This window comes from Triturus cristatus, chromosome 8 (genome assembly GCF_964204655.1).
Source record: "Triturus cristatus chromosome 8, aTriCri1.1, whole genome shotgun sequence".
Taxonomy (NCBI): domain Eukaryota; kingdom Metazoa; phylum Chordata; class Amphibia; order Caudata; family Salamandridae; genus Triturus; species Triturus cristatus.
This window is the reverse complement of record NC_140591.1, coordinates 296,396,456-296,419,419: the sequence shown is the minus strand read 5'-3', so window position 1 is coordinate 296,419,419 and position 22,964 is coordinate 296,396,456. Positions and strand designations below refer to the sequence as shown.

General features: G+C 49.2%; 1 long non-coding RNA gene across 2 annotated transcripts in view; it reads left to right on the top strand.

The window, feature by feature from the left end:
• Positions 1-22,964, top strand: part of LOC146802003 (uncharacterized) — a 159,911-nt gene that overhangs the window by 42,442 nt on the left and 94,505 nt on the right. The window contains exon 3 of one of the 2 annotated variants that reach the window (XR_014967352.1): positions 9,409-9,451. The exons of the other annotated variant lie outside the window; for it this stretch is intronic. This is a non-coding gene — a long non-coding RNA (uncharacterized LOC146802003). The remainder of the gene's footprint in view (positions 1-9,408; positions 9,452-22,964) is intronic. 2 annotated transcript variants of the gene reach the window in all.

Genomic DNA, 22,964 nt, shown 5'->3' with positions numbered 1-22,964 from the left:
GGCCCAATGGGTGCCCGAGTGGCCTTTCTGGAGGCAGATGGGCGGCCATTATCTCCCTTTTATCAACGGGGAGGTGTCACTCCCTTTCTCTCACTGGGTCGTCCCATCAATGTACGCATTTGAGCGGGGGTACGGGGCCTGACTAGAAGTGGCCTCACTTGTTTCCAGGTGTGTTTCACCAGTGTGAACCAATCCGTGCATTTCTTTATATCTAACTAAAGTTAAGAAAACATGCCTCTGTCAGAGACCCTCCACTCTTATTTATTTTATAAAACTTCGCTGATGGAGGAGTATTTTGGGGAAAGGCAATATGCAAATATAGGCCACTTTTTTTTTAGCGTGCCTGGGCCGATTTTTAATCCCAATCCAACCCTGCCCACCCCCTAAACTGACCTTTAATAAGACCCACTTTGTCCTCAAGAGTTCCCTCCAGAAAACCTGATGGAATAAACTGAGGGGAGTCCGCTCCACCGACCATGGCCCTTTACGAACAAAACTGCAGTCCTATCTAGCAAAGGGGCCAGTATGCTGTCCCTTCTGAGTCTCCCTGTAGGCGACGAGGCCGGCTGCATCTTCTCAGTGCACGTCTTGTGCGAGCGGATCACCCAGTCCAGTGATTTATTTATTTATTTAATGCGTTTTTATATAGCGCGGACTTTACCCGAAGGTGTCAGAGCGGTTCACAATAGGAGCAGTAATGTAATTTTTCTCCTTATGTATCAAGTGAGCATGTTACAAAATCAAACGGTACGTTACATGAGACCATAGTGACTGTGGGGCCCGGCCTCGTGGCGTGGGCCTCCTTGACCACTAGCCCCAGACCCAACCCATACACCACCCCTGGTCCCGGGTTATAGCCGCCTGTCCTTCCCACCCCGTAGCCACCGAAGACCCCTGGCCACCATGTCCCGATGGCCGGCCCGGGGCCCCAGCGAAACCTAGACCCTGAACGCGCCATGCCCGGCCAAGGGAGAGGGAACCCCCCCCCCCCCAAGCAAGACAGGGAGGAGTAGTCTCTGTCACACCTCTGACCTCCTCTCAACAGAGGGTTTCGATCGCCCTCCGGACCCCCAGGGAGCTGGCTCCCCGCATGCTGGGTGTCTGGAGTCCCTCCCAGGCCAACCTGAAAGGATCAAAGAGCCGAGCGGCAGGAAATCCCAACACCGCCCCCAGAAGCCAAGACCCCTCTCTGTGTGGACGCCGGACTTCAAAGAGAATGAGGTGTATAACAGGGGGTGCTGAGGGGACTGGGGTAGAGAAGACCTGGAACTAAGAGAGCCCTGCGGACGTGGTCACGGCTCGACGAACCTGCAACGAAGGACTACCTGATCCTTGGAAACCATCTGAGCCCTGCTGACGTCGTCGCGGCTCCCGATAACACTACGAACCCCGGGGCCTGCTGAGAGACTCGCGGCTCCCCCCGACCCTAAGACCATCGGGGCCTGCTGAGAGACTCGCGGCTCCCCCTGACTCGAGACCATCGGAGCCCGCTGAGAGACTCGCGGCTCCCCCCAACTCTAAGACCATCTGAGCCTGCCGAGTGAATCGCGGCTCCCCGAAGATCTCCCGATTGACAGTTCCTTCCTACCGGAGCCCTGCGGACGTGGTCGCGGCTCGAGAATACCCTGGTCCGGCTGGACTCTGAACCTAGAACTGTCCCGCTACCCCCAATCCCCTTTGTCAAGGAATTACCAAGCTTGTTGTATTGACCAAAGACTACCTTGCGGATCATAAAGATCCAAAGAATCTTAGATAAAGATCTCCGTCTACCGAACCCTATTGTGTGGTGTCCCTTTGTCAAGTAGTGCCAGTTCAGCGTATGCGATCCTAAAGTACGAGTCCCCTTCCTGGAAGGGCCTCCCCGCCGGTGCTCGGCCTGATTTTGGGAGAGGTGGGTCACAGGGTGGTCAGGAACGTGTTCCGTAACCCCCCTGAGATCGCCCCTTCCAACAGTGACAATTGTGCAAGTATCAAGAGCAAACAGAATACAAGAGGTAGCAAACGATACGTTACAAAAGGAAAAAGTGACGTGTGCAGGTTAAAAGAGCATACAAAGTACACGTAGAGGTAAAAAATTGCAATAAATGGCAGACACTCAAAACACTAAAACAAAATTTAAGTTACATGAGGCAGTGGTGGCCGTTGTGCATGTATCGAAAGCACACAAAGTACAAGAGGTAGCAAATGATACGTTACATAAGGAAAAAGTGACATGTGTGCATGTTACAAAAGCGTTCAAAATACAAGTAAAAGTATAATACTGCAATAAATGGCAGACACTCAAAACACAAAAACACACTGGGAAGGCACTTCTATAGGCATGGAGAACAGAATTTCCTATAATGGAAGGACTTCCTTCAGAAAATAGAGGGCGTGAATTAAATTTGGAAGTGTCTTTGAAGGAGGAGAGCTTTGAGGTCAGTTTTGAAGGCCTGGGAAGAACTGGTGGTCCGGAGCTGAGGCGGAAGTGAGTTCGAGATTCTCACTGCGTTGCCTGAAAATGATTGGGCCATCGATCTTTCCTTCTTGAAAGTGGGAGGCTCAAGCAATACATTTTCTGCATTACCTGATGGTCTGGAGCCTCCAGAGAGTTTCAGTTTAGCGAGGGGAGGAGGAGTGCAAGGCTTTGTGGGTGATACAGGCAGTCTTGTAGATAGATCTTGCCTCTATGGGAAGCCACCGGAGGGTGGATAAAATGGGTGTGATGTGGTCGCTTCTTTTGGCCCCATATATAAAGCGAGCTGCTGAATGGAGAACGGACTTCAGGGGGGACAGGTGGGATTTGGGGAGGCCAGTAAGAAGAGAATTGCAGTAGTCCAATCTGGAGAGAACCAGCGATTGGACCAGGGTTTTAAGGTTGTGCTCCGGGAAGAAGCGACGAATCCCCCAAAGAAGGCGCAGTTGGTATCGAGCAGACTTTGCGATGGAATCGATGTGGGAGAGTAGATTGAGTTTTTTGTCGAGTATGACACCAAGGGATTTTGCGCTCTCGACAATGATGGGTTTATTGTTCAGTAGATTAATCTGATCCATCCATGAATGCACTGGGGGAGGAGAAAGTGAGGAGGAGAGGAGGAGGAATTCAGTTTTGGAGGGATTTAGGATCAGTTGATGAGTTAACATCCAGTTTTGAATGGAGTCGAGAATAGAGCTTAGGAAGGAGAGATCGTGAGTGGAGGCCACCTTAAGGTAGATTTGAGTGCCGTCCGCATATAGATGATAGTGGATCCCGGATTTGCTCAGGAGATTTCCCAACGGTTCTAAATAGAGATTGAACAGTGTGGGTGCAAGTATAGAGCCTTGAGGAACACCTTGACCGACCGCTAAAGGAGATGAAAGACTGTTCGCTATTTTGATCATTTGGGATCTATCAGAGAAGAAGGAGGCAAACCATTTGAGCACAGTGCCCTCCATGCCCATTCTCTGTTGAAGAGTGTTAAGGAGAGTGTTGTGATTGACAGTGTTAAAGGCTGCAGAAAGGTCAAGAAGAATTAGAAGACAAGACTCCCCTGAATCAAGTATCCGCAGCGCGTCATCAATCACTAGCAGCAGGGCTGTTTCAGTGCTGCAGTTTTGAATGAAGCCGGACTGGAAATTGTCCAGAAGATCATTGTCCTTGATATGGCGAGAGAGTTGTTTCGCTACACATTATTCTGTGATTTTCGCAAGAAAGGGTAGGTTAGTGATGGGACGGTAGTTGTTGGGGTCATTCGCATCATCAGCGGTGGGTTTTTTAAACAGAGGGGTGACCTGCCCAGTTTTGAAGGAAACAGGAAGGGAGCCTTGACTGAGGGAGAGGTTGACCAGAGTGGTCCAATAGGAAAGAGAATGGGTATAGAACTCAATGGCAATGGCACTAGGGATGGGGTCAAGAGAATGGTTAGAGGGCTTTGTATCGAGGATGCATTTAAGGAGGGCATCATCAGAGATGGGGTCAAAGTTTTGCCAAATGGTTAAGGATTTGCTCTCCTCTGTAGGGGTAGGATGAATGACCTGATCTACAAGTGATTTCACCTTTTCGTCAAAGAATATAGCGAATTCCGCTGCTTTCTTTGTGGAATCCTCCAATTTGGAGGTTGGGGGAGAGCTGTTTGGGTTCTTGATGAATAGTTTTTTGGGTCTATTTTTGGCTGAGTCAAGGAGGGATTTGAAGTGCGACGCTTTACCAAGGAAGATGTGCTTGTGGTACTTGGATCTTGCTGAACGAAGTGTGGCCACATTTTTGGTGGAGGGCGCTTGTCTCCATTGTTTCTCAAGGACTCTTAGGTACTTCCTTTCTTCATAGAGGGATTTGTTGAACCAAGGTGCTGAGGGAGTGGGCCTTTTCTTTTTGCTTTGGAGAGGAGCGACATTATTGATTTCGACTGCAAGGACTGTGAGGCATTGGGAGGTGAGTTCGTTAACATCTAGGTCTGGGTCTAGCCTTGGAAGTGATAGCAAAGCAGAGTCACAGAGGGTACTGAGGTCAATGTTTTTAGTGTCACGGAACCAGGAAGTAGCCCTCTTAGGTTGGCCAAGAGTTATAGAGCGTGATAAGTGAAGAGAGAATGGGATGAGGAGGTAGTAACACCAATCTACATGAATAGGGGTAGCGATGGTCAGCAAGCCTGCTTTAGAAATAACAAGGTCCAGGGTTGAGCCCTAAGAGTGTGTTGTTTCAGTGCAGTGTTGGATAAGATAGTTTGCAGAGAGGAAGGTGGCCAGCAAATTCGCATAGGTGTCTTGAGGCAAGCCCCAGTGGACATTGAAGTCACCCACGAAGATCTGATTGTCACTTTGCGAGTATTGGTCGCTGATGCAGTCCGTGAGTTCCTCCATAAACGAAGGGCTGCTACCAGGCGGGTGGTAGATAACATGGAATCTGAGAGGTGAGCGGTGGTGCAATTGAAGCTCAAGAGATAGGCATTCAAAAGTGTGGAAGGAGCTGTTAGGAAGAGCCTTAAGTTGAAGGGAGTTTCTAAAGATGACTGCAACACCTCCCCCAACTTTGTTAATTCTGTCATTTCTAAGTATAGAATAGCCTGTGGGTACAAGGAGATCAAACATAGAGTGAGAGGTATCGTTGAACCAGGTCTCCGTGAGGAAGAGCATGTCAATATTGTGCAAGTTGATGGTATCGGAGATTTCAAGTTTGTGTTTTATTGCAGATCTGCAGTTGTGGAGCATACAGCACAGCTCTGTCGCGACTGTTTTGGTGACGGGGGCACTTGGGCTATGAGGGGTGATGGGGATATTGTACTTATATGAGGGCGCTCGGGAGGGTTTAGGTGGACGAGTGGTTCTGACAGAGGAGATGGTCGGAATAGTGTAGATAACAGGGTTAGTGGGAAGTGAAAGTGGAAGAAGGGTGGCGTTCGAGTGCTTGTGTGAATTTGCAGACGACAGGCTATGCTTAGCTATTATGGGGCGTGGGGGCGAGGTGCATCTCGTGGGAGGGAGAGTGTTTTCCAAAGGAATTGAGGTGTATGGAAAAGTCGAGATCTTGGAGCTTAAAACTAAAATGGTAACTTCAAGTTGGGAGATGGAGGTGATTAGCGAGCCTAACTTATTTTCCAGAGAGAGTAAGGTAGAGCACGGCATGTTGGGTGACTCGATGGAAACAGGAGGGCGTGCACTTGGCGGTGGAAGGCAGGGAGAGGTGGGGGAACGGGAGGGGAGAAGGGGTATAGGGTTCAGAGGTGGGGAAGGGTTTTGGATGAGGGCAGGAGTTGGTGCACCAGGGCTGAGAGGAGAGTTGTCGGTGTTGGCGTTGCAAGAAGGATAGGAATTAGGGACAAAATTAGGGGGCGATAGGAGAGGAGTGGGGCGGTGGGGTGGAAGGAGAGGGGAGGAGTGTGAGGAGTCATAGGGAAGAAGGAGGTTTGGGAGGAAGAGGGGGGAGGGGGTTGGAGAGTTCCTGGTAGCTAGGTAAGGTGGCTGTGAGGGAGCGGGTATCAGGCAGTGAGGGGGGGATTGGGAGATAGGGAAGTTGAAGAAAGAAAGTGGTTCTGCTCGGTCCGAGGGAGGGAAAGGGTTACCAGGGGGGGAAAGGGGGTAGCACAGCATTGCTGGAGGAGAGTGGGGAAGGAGAGAGATGGAATGTATTTGTGGGGAAATCGGGGTACATAGATAGGGGAGGAGTGGGAGGAAAAGCAGAGAGGAGGAGGGACTAAGGGGAGCGTAAGGAAAATTAACTAGGGGAGAGGGCTGGAGGAGAGGTGGTCTAAGAAGGGGGGCGGTCGGTAGGGATAGGGGGGAGGAGAAGAGAATGGAGTGCCGGGACGGTGCCGAATGGACGAGGAGCGTGTCAGCTAGAGGTAAGGCTGAAGTGAAGAGGGGGGGCATACTGTGAGGGGGGAAGAATGGGAGGGGAGGGCAGAAGGGAGAGAAGAGGGTCGACCTGTGCCTCCCAAGGGTGCAGCCTATTGGAGAGTGAGGGGGTCAGGGGAGGAGAAAGGGAGTAGTTGGTGGAGCTAGATGAAGAGTTAAGGGATAGCCCGGTCGCAGGGGAGGGGAGTAGGGAAGGGAAGAGGTGGTCAAAGAGAGAGAGACAGGTGTCTTTGGCTTGGATCATGACAGTACCGTTGTTATAGAGTGAGATAGTGAGGGAGCCGTCAAAACCCTCATGTTGTCCCATCTGAGTTGTGAGTAGCTCTCCTAGTTCACATACTTAGTTAACTCCTTTGAATGCTCCGAGTAGCACACTCGGGCCCGTTAACTTAGGCGGGCCTTGTCACAGTAATTACGAAGATGTGGAAACAGGAATATTCCGGGCCACACGAAATGGGGGCCTCAGTCTTAAGTTTCTAAAGTGATCAATATTAGGTATGAGTAGTTCACGCAACTGAAAAATGTCAAGCGCTTTCATGTCACTTGTAAGTAGCTACTCAGTCCACAGATTTAAGGCTCTCCCTTGTCAAGTTGGAGTAGCTCACTTGGGGGCATATTAACAAGCCAGGCGATAAAATTATCACCGCTTTAGCGGCAGAATACTGCCGCTAAAACGGCGATAATGGGCTTGATAATATGCTCTATGGAATTCCAATTGAAGCCCAAGTTAGATGTGAAGGATGTCTAACATGGGGTTCAATTGGAATTCCATAGAGCATGTTATCAAGCCCATTATCGCCATTTTAGCGGCAGTTTTCTGCTGCTAAAATGGCGATAATTTTATCGCCTGGCTTGATAATATGCCCCCTAGTCCGCAGATGTGTCTAGTGTCAGGTGTGAGTAGTTCACTCAGTTCAGTGAACTGTTGAGTGCAAATGGCAGCCTCGTTTTTTCCGAGCAACACACTTTGATTAACCTACACACAGTTATCAAAGTCCCTCTTAGCACCTGTGTGCACAGACACAACTCATTGCTAATACCTTGAAAAATGTATTACATTTCTTAAAGTTTTATATAAGCACGAACAAGGCCTAGTGGGCGTCAGAGCATGTATACAGTTTAAATATAGTGTACAGTTGAAAATATAGTATATGCAAAAGATCCATATTAAAAATAGTATCACACATTGCTAAAAAAATAATGTGTGAGATGCAGTCTACCTGCCGTGTTACATTAAAATTTCAGAAACATTTGATGAAGAATAACCTAGATTAAAAGGTACATTCAGCGAGTTGCATCCTTCTATAAGCATTTTTTTGTTTTTATTGGTGCCTGTTCTGAAAAGGTAATTTGAGATAGTGTGAATCATTTTATAAGCCAATGGCATAATCCACGATCTCAGATGCCAGGTAATAAGGCACTACACCCTCCTTCTGAGTTAGATGGCACCAGGTGGTTAGTTTTGTGCAGGTGGCACAGGCCACCGGAAGGTATAGTACGGGTGCCGCGATTGCTTCAAAAGTGTGCGGCGATTGATTTGCAGTGCAATGGCTCTCACATTACTGAAAGTTTGAACTATTGGAGTTGCATTATTATTAGCAACGCCAATAGCTCAAACTTTCAGTAAAGCGAGACCTATTGCATTGCAAATGCTTGTTTAGATCGAGTCTAGAGGCAGCATACCTTCGCTACTCTGCGAGGCATGCCGTATTCCGTCTGTGGATTTTGAACACATCCACTACACGCCCACCGCTTTTCAATGGTTGCTTGGTCTGCCTTTACTATTTCCATAGTTTTTGTTGGTGAATAGTGCACATTTGTGCCACCCTGTGGCTGTTTTGTTCCCACCCTGCCAACTGCCTCTGCTACATGGATTTTTTCAGTACAGGTCATATGCTTTGTTTAACTGCACTACTTTTTCTTTCCGCTCACCCCTCGCCGCTGGCTGGCACACAACACTGATTGTATTTTACTTAATCTCGACCTTCGTAGGTATTCTTAGAAGTTGACACATATGCGTATTTTTTTTTATTGATAGCATTTCCTATATTCTAAAAAGTCAGAGTGGACTTCAGAAGGCTAAACAATGCTGGTCATGTGCTGAAAACATTTCTTATTGTTGATGATTTCTTATACCATCGAAGGTTGGACTCACACACCGGTTGGTAGGTAGGCTGTGCTTGGGCATGTCTGGCCAGAAAGAGGCACTTCTGCCTTCTGCTTTGACGAAGACAGTGTCCACTTCTCCTGCTCTGCCGCGGTCAGATGCCCCCCTCTCTTTCTTCTCTTCTTCCATCTCTGTTTGCTCCTCCTCACATGCTGAATGAAAGCTGACTTCAATAAATGGCTCTAACACTCTCTTTCCTCTCCTTTCCTTCATTTGCTCCCCTGTGAAATGGATCCAAAAGAGAAAGAAACACTTTTTCTCACATTTGTCTATTCCAAAGTGCAGCCTCGGGATAGAGAGAAAAAAAAGGTTAAAAATACGAAAAATAACAAAATAAAGCAAGACAGAGTGGTCGCAAACTGGCCTGGTTGTTTTTATTCACACCCAAACACATTAGCTCCACTTTACAGAGTTTGCCAGTGAAGCGCTATTTTAGTTTTCTCGTCTTTTGTAAGAAACTGGCTCGATATATACTGCACCAAAGTAAGGTACAGTGTGTATAGAGTCCAAGAGTCTCCAGAGGTTTGGCAGAGGTTAAAGTTAGATAGAACCCTACTCTCTAAAGTGGTAGCTTGGTCGAGCATAAGGCAGTATCAGAAGACAGTGTAAAGCATTTGGCGTACACACTCAGTCAGCAAATGGTCTCACACACTCAAGAACTGAACTCTAGGCCAATTGTTTTGTATAAAAATATTTACTGTTGTTTTATTTCTAGAACCAAGCAAGCCTGGTACAGGTAAGCATATAATTACTTTGCAGTAGTAATTTACTTGGTTGAACACAGTTCAGAATTGCAGTATAACTGGTACTGGTTTTGATTACAGGTTTAAGAAAGCAGTTTGCAACACATTGCAGGTATAGTACATTCAATTAAATGGGCTTTTTAAGTAAAATGCTGTTAATTACTTTTCATATTATTTTTCTACCCACAGGACTGGATCCTAGTTTCAGCCCTGGGACATTTCCTGAAAACAGGTGAGTAAATGCGTTTTGGTTAAAGGTATGATTTTTAAGGAATATTATTGTATTTCAAAAGTTGACACTTTGAAACTGTTTCACATAGAATCACCAATGTTATCCTATGGGAGGCAAGTCACTTAGCAGGTAAGTTACTTTTGCGTTACTATTGTAATCCAGTGCTGGACTCCTAGATTCAGCACTGGGACATCTACTTAAAACAGGTAAGTAATTACATTTTTGCAGTTTGTACGAATTTTAAAGAATATTCTTGTATTTCAAAAGTTGACACTTAGAAACTTTTTCACAAAGAACCCCCAATGTTATCCTATGGAAGGAAATTCAGTTCACAGGTAAGTTACTTTTTAGTTACATTTCTTACTCAGTGCTGGACACCTGGGTTCAACACTGGGACCTTTCCTGCAAACAGTTGAGAAAATTCGGTTAGGTTATTTGTGCGATTTTTATGGATTATTCTTAGTTTTCAAAAGTCGACACTTTGAAACCTTTTGGGAGAAAAAGTGTCAATGTTCTCTTATGAGGAAAAGTGAGTTATCGGTCTCAAGGTAAGTAATCTGTCTTTTGAGTTAGGGTTCTGGGGTTAGACTCAGGGGTCTCCCAGGGTCAGTGATGCACCGTTGTTGCACCCCAGTGGCACTAGGGCAGCCGGGTGCAGAATGTTGAGGCCCAATGTTATCCTATAGAGGATAGGGGGGCTCCGGTTGGTGGCGGCTGGCAAGCAGGCCACGGGGTTGTGAGAGCAAAGCTCCTAGGGTTAAGCTCAGGGCAAGTTGGGGACCAAGTTAGCACCAAAGAGACACCCTCAGCGGCGCTAGGGCAGCTGGGTGCAGGGTGCAGTTTTGAGGTCGGGTGCCCTGTTGAATTCAATGGAGATTCTCCGGGACAAAGAAACACTGCAGGCTCAGGGACGAAGATCTTCCAGGAGTGACCACCACTTCGAGGGGTAAGTTGGCATGTAGAGGGATGGTTAGGCACCATTGGGTTGGGCACACAAGGCCGTGGGTCGTCGGGTGCAGGGGTGCCTTTAGACGTCGGATTTTCTTACCCGCTTTGGTCGCGGTAGGGGGGTTTCCTGGATTGAGGCTGCAGGCGTCATCTGGAGGCATGAGGCAGGTCAGGGGTCGCCGGATCTCGGGTCAGGATCGCCGGGGGGACCTCCTCGTGGTGTTTGTTCACTCAAACACAGGCCGGGCTCGGCGGGTGCAGAGTGTGCCGGATTCGCGGTTTCTGGCTGGCACCAGTAGCTGCAGTTTAAACACGTCTGGTGTTCATGGGAGAAACAGCTTGGAGAGTGAATGCAGGCAGGTCCTCTGGGGTTTTTGAGGTTGCTGGCCGCTGGACACGCCGGGCTTTTGCAGGAGCAGGTTCGAGGCTAAACAGGCCTGTAGGGCTGGTGCCAAGGCAGTGGGCATCATCCTCTTGTTAGCTCTGCACGGCTTCTCATCTTTCTTCTCCTTCTTCTTTTCTTGTGGTTGCTTGACCTGAGGAAGGAAAGTTCAGGGTGTCCCTAAATACTAAATTTAGGGGCGTTACAGGTAGGTAAAGGGCAGGGACCAATGGGTCCTTTCCCTGAGGTGGGTACACCCCCTATTCTGCCACTCTCCAGTGGGAGGGGAGCAGGAGCCTGTCCCTGGTTGGCTGGGTCCCCCCATCCTCAAGATGGCAGGGACTCGAGGTTGTGCTTCACCTCGCCTCCCCCACCTTAGGGGTGGAGTTGGCAGAGGTGGGCACACCTCTCTTCCTCACTTGTTTTTCCCGCTGGTTCTCCCACCAGAGTGGGGGGTAGAACCCGTGGAGACCAGTTGCTGAAAGCAGCAAATGGTCTGGAGAGGCTCACAAAGACGGCATGCCTTTGAAGCTTCTCCTTCATGAACCCTGCCCATCCTGGGGGACGAGGCTTGGCACTTCGCCCCAGGATGTGCATTGTTTCAGGCCCCAGAGAGCAGCAGGCTCTCGACCAAGGGGTCCAGAAACATTTCTGGTGGTGGCAGCCTGCGCTGCCACTCAGTCAGATCACTGGTAGTTGGTTGTTTTCCAGAGTGGGGGCTGCCAGTGGCCTGGGGAAGCTCACAGAGGCGGCATGCCTCTGAAGCTTCCCCCTGCCCATCCTGGGGGAGGAGATCTAGCACCTCGCCCAGGATGTGCATTGTTGCAGGCCCAGGAGAGCAGGGGCTCTCCTACCCAGGGGTCCAGCAACATGTCTGCTGTGTGGCAGCCTAGGCAGCCTCCCAGACCAGACGTGGATTGTAGGTTAGGTTTCATGGGGCATCTCTAAGATGCCCTCTGTGGTGCATTTTACATTAAATCCCACATTGGCATCAGTGTGGGTTTCTTGTGCTGAGAAGTTTGATACCAAACTTCCCAGTCTTCAGTGCGGCCATTATGGTGCTGTGGAGTTCGTAATGACAACATCCCAGCACCATATACTCTTAATGGCAGCACTGCACTTATAGGGCCCAGGAATGGACCTGGGCACTGTAGGGGTACAGGGCTCATGCACCTGTACCCTCACCACTGACATAGGGCACCCGGCTAGAGGGGTGGCTGATGTATGCAGGGCAGTAGATTGCGGGCATGGCACACAGGGGTGTGTGCCATGTCGTCTCTTTGTTTTGTTCTGCACCAAGACACTCAGCCTGCAAAGGCAGTGGGTGTGTGCCAGGGCACAGGGCCTCTAAGGGTGGTACAATTGGTGCTGCAGCCCTTAGGAGCCTTCTCTGGTCACAGTGCCCTGGGTACATGGGGTACCATTTACCAGGGACCTACCTGTGGCCAGAGCTGTCAATTGGGTTTTGTTTTGGGGAAAGAACACAGGCCCTGGGGTCCTAATTGGCAGGGCCCCAGAGCACATCAAGTCAAACAGCATCAGTAGTCTGGCAACAAAAAAAGGGGGGGTTTACTGCAACAGAAACCCACTTTCTCACATCTTTCTGTTGATGCATGGAGTGGATACTGTTTAATGTGATCCTTATTGGCTTTTTTCCTAAAAATAACTAAATAAAGCAAGACAGAGAGGTTGAAAAATTGGTTTTATTCACACCCAAACACATTAGCGCCACTTTACAGAGTTTGCCAGTAAACCTATACTTTTGTTTTCCCATCTTTCCGGTGATGAGTGGGTGAAAAACGTTTAATGTGATTCTTATCAGCTGTTTTCCTAAAAATAATGTAGGGGCATATTATCAAGAAACAGCGTTAAAATTATCGGCGCTTTAGCGTCAGAAAACTGCCGCTAAAGAGGCGATAATGGGCTTGATAATATGCCCTTGAGAATTCCCATAGAAGCCCATGTTCTGGTGTCAACATGGGCTTCTATTGGAATTCTCTGCGGCATATTATCAAGCCCATGATCGCCGCTTTAGTGGCAATTTTCTGCCGTTAAAGCGGCGATAATTTTAACGCCATGCTTGATAATATGCCCCTAAATATTTTTATTGATAGCCTTTCCTATATTCTAAAAAGTTAGAGTGGGTTTCATAATGATGAGCAAGGCTGGTCATGTGCTGAAAACTTCTCTCATTGTCGATGATTTTGTATTCCATGGGAGGTCGGACTCAGGCACCGGTCGGCACACAGGCCATGCCTGGGCATGTCTGAGCAGAAAAAAGCACTTCCATCTTCTGCTCTGACAAGGGCAGTGTCCACTTCTTCTGCTCTGCTGCTGTCAGCTGCCCGTGCTCTCTTTCTTCCTCTTCTTCCCTCTATTTGTGTCTCTGTCTCGCTCTTCTTCACTTGCTGAATGAAAGCGTGACTTCAAGTAACGGGTCTTACCCTCTCTTTCCTCTCCTTTCCTTCATTCGTTCCCCTGTGAAATGGATCCAAAAGAGAAAGAAACACTTTTGCTGGAAATGTTGTATTTTTCTCATATTTTTCTATAACAAAGTGCAGCCTCGGGACGGAAAAAAAAGGGTCAACCACACTAACAAGATCTTCAATTAATGGGTACATCAAACGCTCTCTTACTTAGGCTTATCTGTCCTCTTGGGTAACATAGCTTAAAAACATTGCCAAAGCCAAAAGCTCTGGCTAAACACTTATAAAGTCCCAAAGGCGAAACCTATTGGCTATGCCTATGTTTTTTGGGAATTGAGGCCTGTTCGTTTCACGATGTTTTCAATTTTAGGGGCATATTCTCAAGGATTTATCGCTGAGTTATTGGCACTTTATCGCAGCCAAAGTCATGATACATTTATCGCCCCATTCACAAGCTGGTGCTAACAGCCCATATCACCAGTTTACCTGCAATAGCAGTCGCAAAAAACATTGCCACAGAGGACTCCGGCAACTAATGATAATGAGATGCAGAGTAGGCGTTCCTGTGCCAAAAGCCACAACAACACCACTCCGCAACATTCTCAACGACCAGCCAGATCGGCGATAAGAAGACAAAACATGCGAAAAGGCGCATTAGCTGCAGGATTTTAACACCTGCTCTTACCTGGTGTAAAGTCGGACGACAACAGACACCAGACAAGGGAGCACAGCCCAGAGCCACACATGAAGAACAACAGATATCCTGGAGCAACTGAACATGCAGCCCGGAACCCCAATAGGGCAACAACACCCACCGCCACTACCCCCAGGGCCCCACAACTACAAACCGGCGCCCTACCCCGGGCACCACCCCCCCACTCCCTTAGGACAAAGATATTGCACATCAACTCTACGAAATCCCGAACCAAACAATTCGCATGAAGTCACACAATCACAATAATAATAATAATCCACATTTGAAAGCGTGAACAATCACCCGTAAGGGTCTCTAGGCGCTGGGGGCAGTCGGGAAGAATAAGCAAGCTATTGCCCAGAGTCACATGGTGCTGGGCTAATCTGCCACTGGTGCCGGGGGTCGAACCGTGATCCCCAGACTCTGGAGTCAGTCGCCCTGGCCGCGGCACCACACCTCTTCCACAACACCTAACATACATGTGTGGACAGAAAAAGGAGAATCATACATTCATCTTAGAATATCCAAATAATTTGTTTATTACAGAATAAACCCAAAACAACAATCCTGAAGAGTCATGGCGGGTCTTCTCAGGACATTCTGTAAGTCACAGCCTGCAAGACAAAAATCTAGATAAGAAGGTATGTCATGCGCTCATCAAACTACAGAGAGAGAGAGAGCAAAAGAGAGATAGAGTTAGAGTGAAAGAGAGAGAGAGAGAGAGAGAGAAGAGAAAGAGAGAGAGAGCGTGAGAGAGAGAGGGAGAGTGAGAGGGACAGTGAGAGGGAGAGAGAAAGAGGGAGAGAGAGAGTGAGAAAGAGAGGGAGAGAGGGAGTGAGAGAGAAAGAGAGGGAGAGAGAGAGTGAGAGAGAAAGAGAGTGAGAAAGAGAGTTAGGGAGGAAGAGGGAGAGGGAGAGAGAGAGGGAGTGCCGACTCTGCGGACCGAGGCCTCACTGCTCACCTGCTGCCACCGGTGTGTCTCCAACCACGTGCTGGTATACACTGCAGTCCCCCAGGTCCTTTATCTGAAACAGTTGCCAGAGACATGAATGACAGAGTCCATACAGTTGCACACACCATCATCACTTGCCCAACCCTGCGCACACCGGCTGCTGCACCCCAGCCCCTCCCGCCGCCCAGCTGTGATTGGCTTGCCCCTGCCTTCTGCCACCGGGGTGTCTCCAAGAGGGCAAGCTCCAAGCCCGAGGCCCGCGACCATGGCACCCTGCACATCATGCAGCCCCGCACCGCGGACCACCAGGTCACACACTTGATTCTGAATCTTTTGCAATGGCAGAGATCCCATCAGTGCACACAGCCGCATCGCAGGCTGCACACCCGCTCAGCTCTTGAGATGCCACTAACTCTGTGAACTGCAAGGCAACGCCACTTGGTGGTAGGCCCGCACTGCCCGCTGGCTCAGGCTAACACTGCGGTCCAGCAGGGCTCACACTAACCCTTACCATTCCAGACCACCTGGACGGCGCATCATCGCAGGCAGCACACCCGCTCAGCACTTTAGGTGCCCCTACCTCAGTGCACCGAAAGACACCGTCCCGTGGCGGTGTGCCTGTGCCTGTGCCTACCGCAGTGTATCCGGTGCCACCAAGTCTGTGCACCACAAGCCATGGACCCTTTATGATTGAGTCTCATGGTGCAGACTCCATCATGTCACCCCCGGCACTGGGCAATGTGAGGTGGCAGGGCCCTAGTCCCTCATGCATAAATGATAACCAGACAGAGACACCCAGTTAGAGAGTGGAAATGGCATCCAGCACGTGCGCCAGGCCCTTTTGATTGGCAGGGTCACTTGTCCTGTGACTTCTGTGCTGGATGGGTGTGGTGTGGGTGTAAACCAGCTGTGAGGAAGTGACTGTGGCATGCTGACAACTAGACCTGTGAGCAGCAGATCCCTACAGGGAAGACCTGGGACATGTAGCGTTGTCGTCCCCCCCCCTGTGAGCGTAAGCGGAGTGGGCTGACCTGGCGTATGCCAGTCCAGCGTAAGGGTGTGAACAATGACCCAGGGGCTCTGGGCATGGTTCCGTCCTGGGCTGGACAAGGAAGTAACTAATGCGCGTGTCTCCGTTGTAGTGTCGGCGCCACCCGGACCGCAATCGGCAATGTGTCACCCTGTGACCCAAGTCCCACAACATGAGCAACATGGACATAAGGGGGATTCACTGACTCAACATTCATCCATACTTCCACACTTGAAAGATCATAGACATGACACATCTGTGTGAACATGAATGTTTATTGCACATTCAGTGGAGTTTTGAAGCTGAAGAAGTACAGGGCCATGCAAACCCCACTTTACATTGTTGGCCCGTGGAGGGCCAGCCAGAGTCCTTCAGGGAATGACAGGTACATCAGAAGAGGAGGAGTTCAGTCCGCAGTCTGATACCTGTGTCATTGGTGACCAAACAGAATATGGCAGTCCATGTCAAGGTCCAAGGTGAGTGTCGCAGAGTGCATCGGGGGATAGTGGAAGGTGATGATGCAGAGGGCAGAAACAGGCCATATGGCGGAGATGGATGCTCCTGAATCCTTCTGACCACTGAGGCAGATTCATCCACATCTTCGTCCTCTGCTGTTGCATGTGCCTCACATGTGGGTGGTGGTGTCCTGTCTACAGCACTGTGTGGCAGTGCCATCTCAAGGGCTGGAGGGGGAATGTCTGCCGCACTGTGTGGCACTGACACATCAGGAGCCGGAGATGTGGATGGAGTGGTAGCAGCAGCATGCATCAGCGCCAGGAATTGTGGCAAGAATACAATGAGGATGGTCTTTAGGGCATTGAGGGACCAAGCTACCTCTCGCTGGTGTACTGGTGTGCAGCCGCGGCAGCCGCTCTTTCCGCCTGTGTCCGCTCCATGTTCTCCATGAGCCTCCACATGTGTCCCAACTCCCGGGCGAGATCGCTGGAGCCACTCTGACTAGACAGTCATTCTTGTCTCAGAGTCAGGACTCTGGCGATTTCAGCCATGGTTCGTTGAAGAGCATGGAGTGGACTGTGGGTGTCCGCTAGGGACTGTGAGTGGGGCCTGATGGGACTTAGACACCCACATATGGCGTCTAGTTTGGCTGCCAAGCGGTCGAAGTCCACCTGCACCTGTTCAGCCAGCTTCTCCTGGCACCCCAACACACGGCGTTGGAAGGCCATGTGTTCGTCATGGGGGTCCTGGGAGGCAGCCATGGTGGTGGGTGCTGCCTGCTGTGTGTTCTGTGCAGGGGGTGGGTTCTCCTCGTAGCAGCTGGGCTGCCCTGCCCTGCTACTGGAAGTGGGCTGCGGAGGCTCTTCACGAGCTGTTGAAGGGCGTCGGAGTCGAAGGTATGGTGGTCCTCTTCATCATCAGAGAAGAGAGGTTCGGCCTGCTCTGCAGGAGGTGTTGTATTACCCCCTGCAATGTGAAGGGGAGATGCAGTTTAACATTGGGTTCACATGTATGTTGATGCATTGTACATGTTTACATTCAGACTGCATGACAGTGTACATTGTGACTGTTTGGGGGAGCTGCCTATTTGATGCGGGATAGTGGACATTTCGACAACATCACGGATGTGTGTTTGTACTTGTACATTGTCAACTCACATTTCCCTGCAATGCCATATGTGATTGGCCAGTTTCTACACACAAGCGCCACCAGTTGTGTCCTCCGTTCTGTTGTGGATGTGTTGCGGTTTGTGCCACATCGTTGTCAATGTTGATGTGCTCTGCATGTAATGTGTGTGTGCCGCATTTTGGGGGAGTTGTTCCTGCCGTTCTGATTTAGCTGCCCCTTATCCCTTACATGCGGTGTGCCACTGACTTCTGTGCTCATACAGTGCTGAGATGTTGCATACATGGGTGCATTGGTCTCTTGGTGGGTGGGAGTTGGGGGTCTGGTGCATGGTTTGTCCACAGATGTGCTATGCTTACTTGTGCATGTGTGATATTGTGCCCATCTTCCCCGTCCCCCCAATCCCTGGTCGTTACTCACCCTGTTGCTGTTGTGTCTGGTCATTTTGAGCAGTGTCCGGCCCACCAACGCCTGCCACTGTCTCCCCACTGATGACTGTGGACACCATTTCCTCCATCTCGTCCAGCTCCTCCTGTGGCGCTGGATTCCCACCTCCAGTCTGCATTGCTGCCTTACGGTTGTTTGCGAGTTTCTGCTTGGTTTTGCGCTTGACATAATTCCAGCACCTCTTGACCTCTTCCATTGTCCTCTTCAGCACTCCGACTGCATTCACCTTGCCCACGATGGTCTGCTATATTCCATTTTTAGTTGCCAGTGACACAGTGGAGGTGACGAACAGTAGTTGATGGTGTTCTACCACCTCCGTTATCAGGATCCTGTTTTTCTGCAAACTGAACCTCTTCTTCCCACTCTTCTTGTCCTTGCCCTTCCCTGACCCTGATGTCCCAGGCTGGTCCTCCGGGGGGCTTGTGGGGTTCTGGTTGTCCTCTGTACTTGCTCCGGCTACCTCCGTTGTGCTTCGCTGTTGTTTGGCTTTTGTTTGTATTTTTTTTCTACATTTCTATAGTGCATTTTTCCGCATGACGCGTGGGAATTGCAGGCCTGTGGCTGGTTTTCGGTGATTTTTGTATCACGATTGGCATTATCGCTACTATTTAATGCGTTCATTTGACGCATTATTGTCGGTCTATCGCGCGGTACCGCCGTGTTGAGAATACCACGTTGACACAGAGTTATTTTCCCGCGATAGACTGCTATGTGAAGAGTTGCGTTAAGCTAATTTTGAAGAGACATCTAGGAGGAAGCACATGCTCAAGGATCCATGATCAGTAAGTCTGTTACGTTAAGTTGGGTTGTGTCATTTCCACAATATTGGCCAAAGCCTGATTGGTGGGCTTTGTGGCGATCATCGTTTAATGTAGGATTTGCAACCTTTTCATAATTTTAGAAATCAGTTGGCCACAAGCTGTGGGTAGTAGTGGGTTGGGTCAGCTAGGTTGAGCATTGTTTTCTCAGCTGTTGCCTGAGACAGACCATGCTGATGTATGCAAGACCTTTTGTTAGCTTAAAGGGGGCTTAGAGCCCGCCCATTGCTTACCATTGGTTAGCTTCCTCATCCCTCTCGTTTTGTTGCTTCACTTTGATTAGCCCATGCGAGCTTCCCTTCCTCTTCGCCTGTTTGCTATTACTTTGAGCATGTCCCAAGTACTGCTTCCGTGCCCAGTGAATGCTCCTCTGCTGGCTGCGCTTTTGGTCCTGGGCTAATATTTTCTTTTACTTCCAGCACTTCTAAAGAATGCATATGCTTGCTCTCCCTTCCATTCCTTTTACCCGTCCTCCCACTGTCCATCGTCTTCTTTCCCCCTCCCATACTCCTCCTACTCTCCATCATGTTGCTTGCTTCCTTCCCCTCCCCATCATTGCTTGCCACTTCTTTTTGTTGTTACTCTGTCGTTCTTGCTTTCCCATTCCTCCTTCCCCTTTTCCACATTGTTGCTTCACCCATTACTCCATTTCCCCCCCCATCCCGCCTGCCGTTGCTTCTCACACCATGGACGTCATTTCACCAAAATGCCTGGGGTAGAAAAGGTGACTTCACATGCCCCTTGACGTTCACTTACACATACATGCGTATACAAACACACACATTCTCACATGCACATTCTCTTACATAAACACACACAAAACTGCAAGTGCGCACACACACACACACACACACACACACACACAACATACATACATTTAAAAGCATTTTTTTAATTACCTCAGCTGCGAGGGATAGACATATTCCAGCTATTTGTACTCCATTTTTAGGTCGAGCCTAGCGCAGCGCGCATGCGCTGCTCTGCGAGACTTTATGTAAGGGCTTCAAAAATCTGACCTGTGCTTTTGTTTTTGTCACAGGCCATTGGCCTTTGTGTGCGTCTTTCTAACAAAGACGGCACGCAGTTGGGCAAAGGCGGGTGCATGTCCCACCTTTGCTTCGCTCACGGCCTAGTGCTTGCGGTTACCTGCACGGGCGCCATCTGTTTTGAATTATCGTGCCCTGCGCGACAATTCAAAACAGATGGCTCGCTGTGGCGCGCGCACCACTCGCGTGCTTGTTCTTTACGCAGTTTCCTCGCCACTCGTGGGCAGAGCGCTGCCTCCAGAGCCAGTTTAGTTTTTTGTCCGACTCAACTCGGGCCAAACCCTTGCCTCTGGCTTCCCACTGTTTCACTGTCTCACACAAATTAATGTGCCTAAGCTTTGCGCATAGTACTTAGAGAGCCGCAGCTTCGGAGGTCTCGGCTTACCACATGACGTCGAGCAAGTTCGTGAAAAACATTAAAACTGAGGTTCTTTAATGTACAGTGCTAAAAGATGCCCGCAAACCAGAGCTGTGGTGTTAAATAGCGAGTCATAACTAAAGAATGTGGCGGCCACTCTGCAAAAAGCGTCACGTTCGTAAAGATAACACATGGCACCATTTCCATTGAGGCTGTATTGAATTCAAATGTAAGGAAAATAACAGTCAACCTCCTTACATCAAATATAAATAAAATAATATCCATGTCCAGCAGTCACCATATTTATATTTTAAGTAAACGGTGTGGTCTGCGAGAAACCTAAAGCCACTGCAATTTCTGCTCCGACTTATGCAACCAGCTATTCCAATTACTAACACTGCACCTCAAACGGTCAACTTTGGGACAGTCCTGCAAAAGGTGGGACACGGATGGCCCATGCGCGTGAAGGTAGTCTTTGAAAAATACAGGACTTTTGCCACACTTCTTCCTACCTCAAACACTCGTGCGCCTCTCCCGAGGGATAGATAGTTGGTTCACTCCGCCTACCCTGGACCTCTTCCAAAGAGACACCAGTTAAGCAGTTTCATTTTCCAGCAGCTCTGTGCAGACAACAGTCATACTCACTTCAGCAAGCACGTACTGTGGCTCTTCACCAATCTCCAAAGGTCAGGCCCCAGGCAAACACACAACACACTCTCTTCCCCTATGCACACTGGATGCTTTCTGAACTGGACTTCTGATCTTGCGCCTCGATGTTTTCAACAATGTCCATCCCACGCAGGAAATGCACCAGAGGCAGCATCCATCTGTGTCAGCCCCGAGCTTTTTAGAGCAGGTCCTGGATGCACCGCAGGCTCCACATGATGCAGCAAATCTAATAAAACATTTTTACAAAGCTGCCTGCAAGTTCCTCTTGGCTCTGTAACTGTGGGCATTACAGTTTAGATCATGGATCCTTATATACGGTTTTAAATCAAAAGAGAAGGGTGGCCTACAAATCAAAAATGTTACCCCGCAGTCTTGCTTTCTGCAAACAAGCCTATTTAGGTAACGTGTTATTCTAATACACCTTTGTGTGCCAGGCGGTCTTATCTATAAAGTGCAGACGGTTCAAAATGTGCTCTCCCTGCACGTCAAAGAATGCACGACATCCTGCTGTGCTCATTGCATGCAGTCTACCAAAGATTCTTCTCAGGAGAAAATTCTCAATACATATATATTTTTAGAGCAATCTGTGCACCCATTCTTTAAGGAAAACTCATGCCTCTACATGATTAATTCAGTGGGCAAAGTCACAGGATACAGGTTTATTCATTCATATTACTCTTTCAAAGAATGTACACATCAACGCGATTCAGTTTGTCGTTACACAATATAAGTTCATTCATTCATCATTTCACTCTTCCATAGAGTGCATGCCTGTAGGTGAGTCGTATGCAGAGTTACACAATACATAATTAATTCAGGGTGATGCAGTTTGCAAAGTTAAGTAATACAGGTTTATTCATTAACTATTCCAATCATTCGCCTCCCGCTCTTGTACATAGGTTCCGTAAATTGCCTTTTTATCAGGTCAGCGTTGGATTTGACAGCCAGCATGGGGAAAGATGGCAAGAAAATATATACTGCATCGCTAAACACTTATAAGGTCACAAAGGCGAGACCTATTGGCTATGCCAATGCTTGTTTATTAAGCTAATAGCGAATAATGTAATATCATTCACTATTAGTACAATAAAAAATTTACAAAAAACAAAGAATGTGACGCCCCCCACCGACGTCCATAGGACAAGCAGCTTCTGTTCCTGCCACTGAATTTGCCACTGCTGACGATAGGGGTCGCAAAGGCAGTGCCAGGGGTCATAAGGGGCATGCCAGGGGTTGCAGCAGTGACCCCTAAATGTCCATGTCTCATGACCCCCTCTGTTGTTTCTTGCCTGGTACTTCACCTCCCTCATGTGTTGTTGCTTGCCCCGCGCATTATTGTTCGACCCATTCCCACTGCTCCCCTCATTGCTTGCCCAATACACCTTCCCCCCTCCCTTTGTTGATGCTCGCCCTAACCCCCTCTCCCATTACTGCTTGCCTCCTACCCCGCACGCCAGAAAGAAAGCACCATGACGCAGCCAGACCTGGCCACTTCATAGCGCTTTTTTTCCTAACTTTTAACCATGCTGCCCAGCAGCCCTGCTCTTCTGTACAAAGTCTAAAGCACAGTGGCAAAGCCAATAGCTCTCAGATGGGTGCGACCTATTGGCTTTGCCAAAGCTTGTATTATCTTGCTATCAGCCTAAAGTAATCACCAGGAGTGCCGAGTACTGAGCTTGCGGAGGACGCTGAGGACGCGCAGGAACTCTCTCTCTCCAGTTGCAATTGCCGAGACTGCTGAGGTCGCCGAAGTTGTGGAGCTCACACAGACGGTACGAGTGGCTTGAGCTTGAACGGGCAGAGCCCACTCCTTCAGCCTGTTGCTCGCCGCTCGTCACCCCGCTCGCGTCCTCACCACCAGTTACTGGCCAACGTCAGCGGTAATGGAGGAGTAACGGAGGACCACGGTAGCCCTGGGAACTACGAGGTCATCGCTAGAGTCTCAGCCCGCCCAACCGACCGACCACCTGACTTAGTGGCGAACGGTGGAAACGGTTGGGTGCGGCCTTTCACCTGCCCTTCTGTTCTTGCTCCTTTGTTCTTGCTTCCTAGGCGGACCTGAGCAGATTTGCACATTTTTATTTTACTTTACATTAACTTGAGCCATTGCCTTGCCTTGATTTACTGCCCGATACATCTGCAGGGCATTCCCTCTCTTCCCC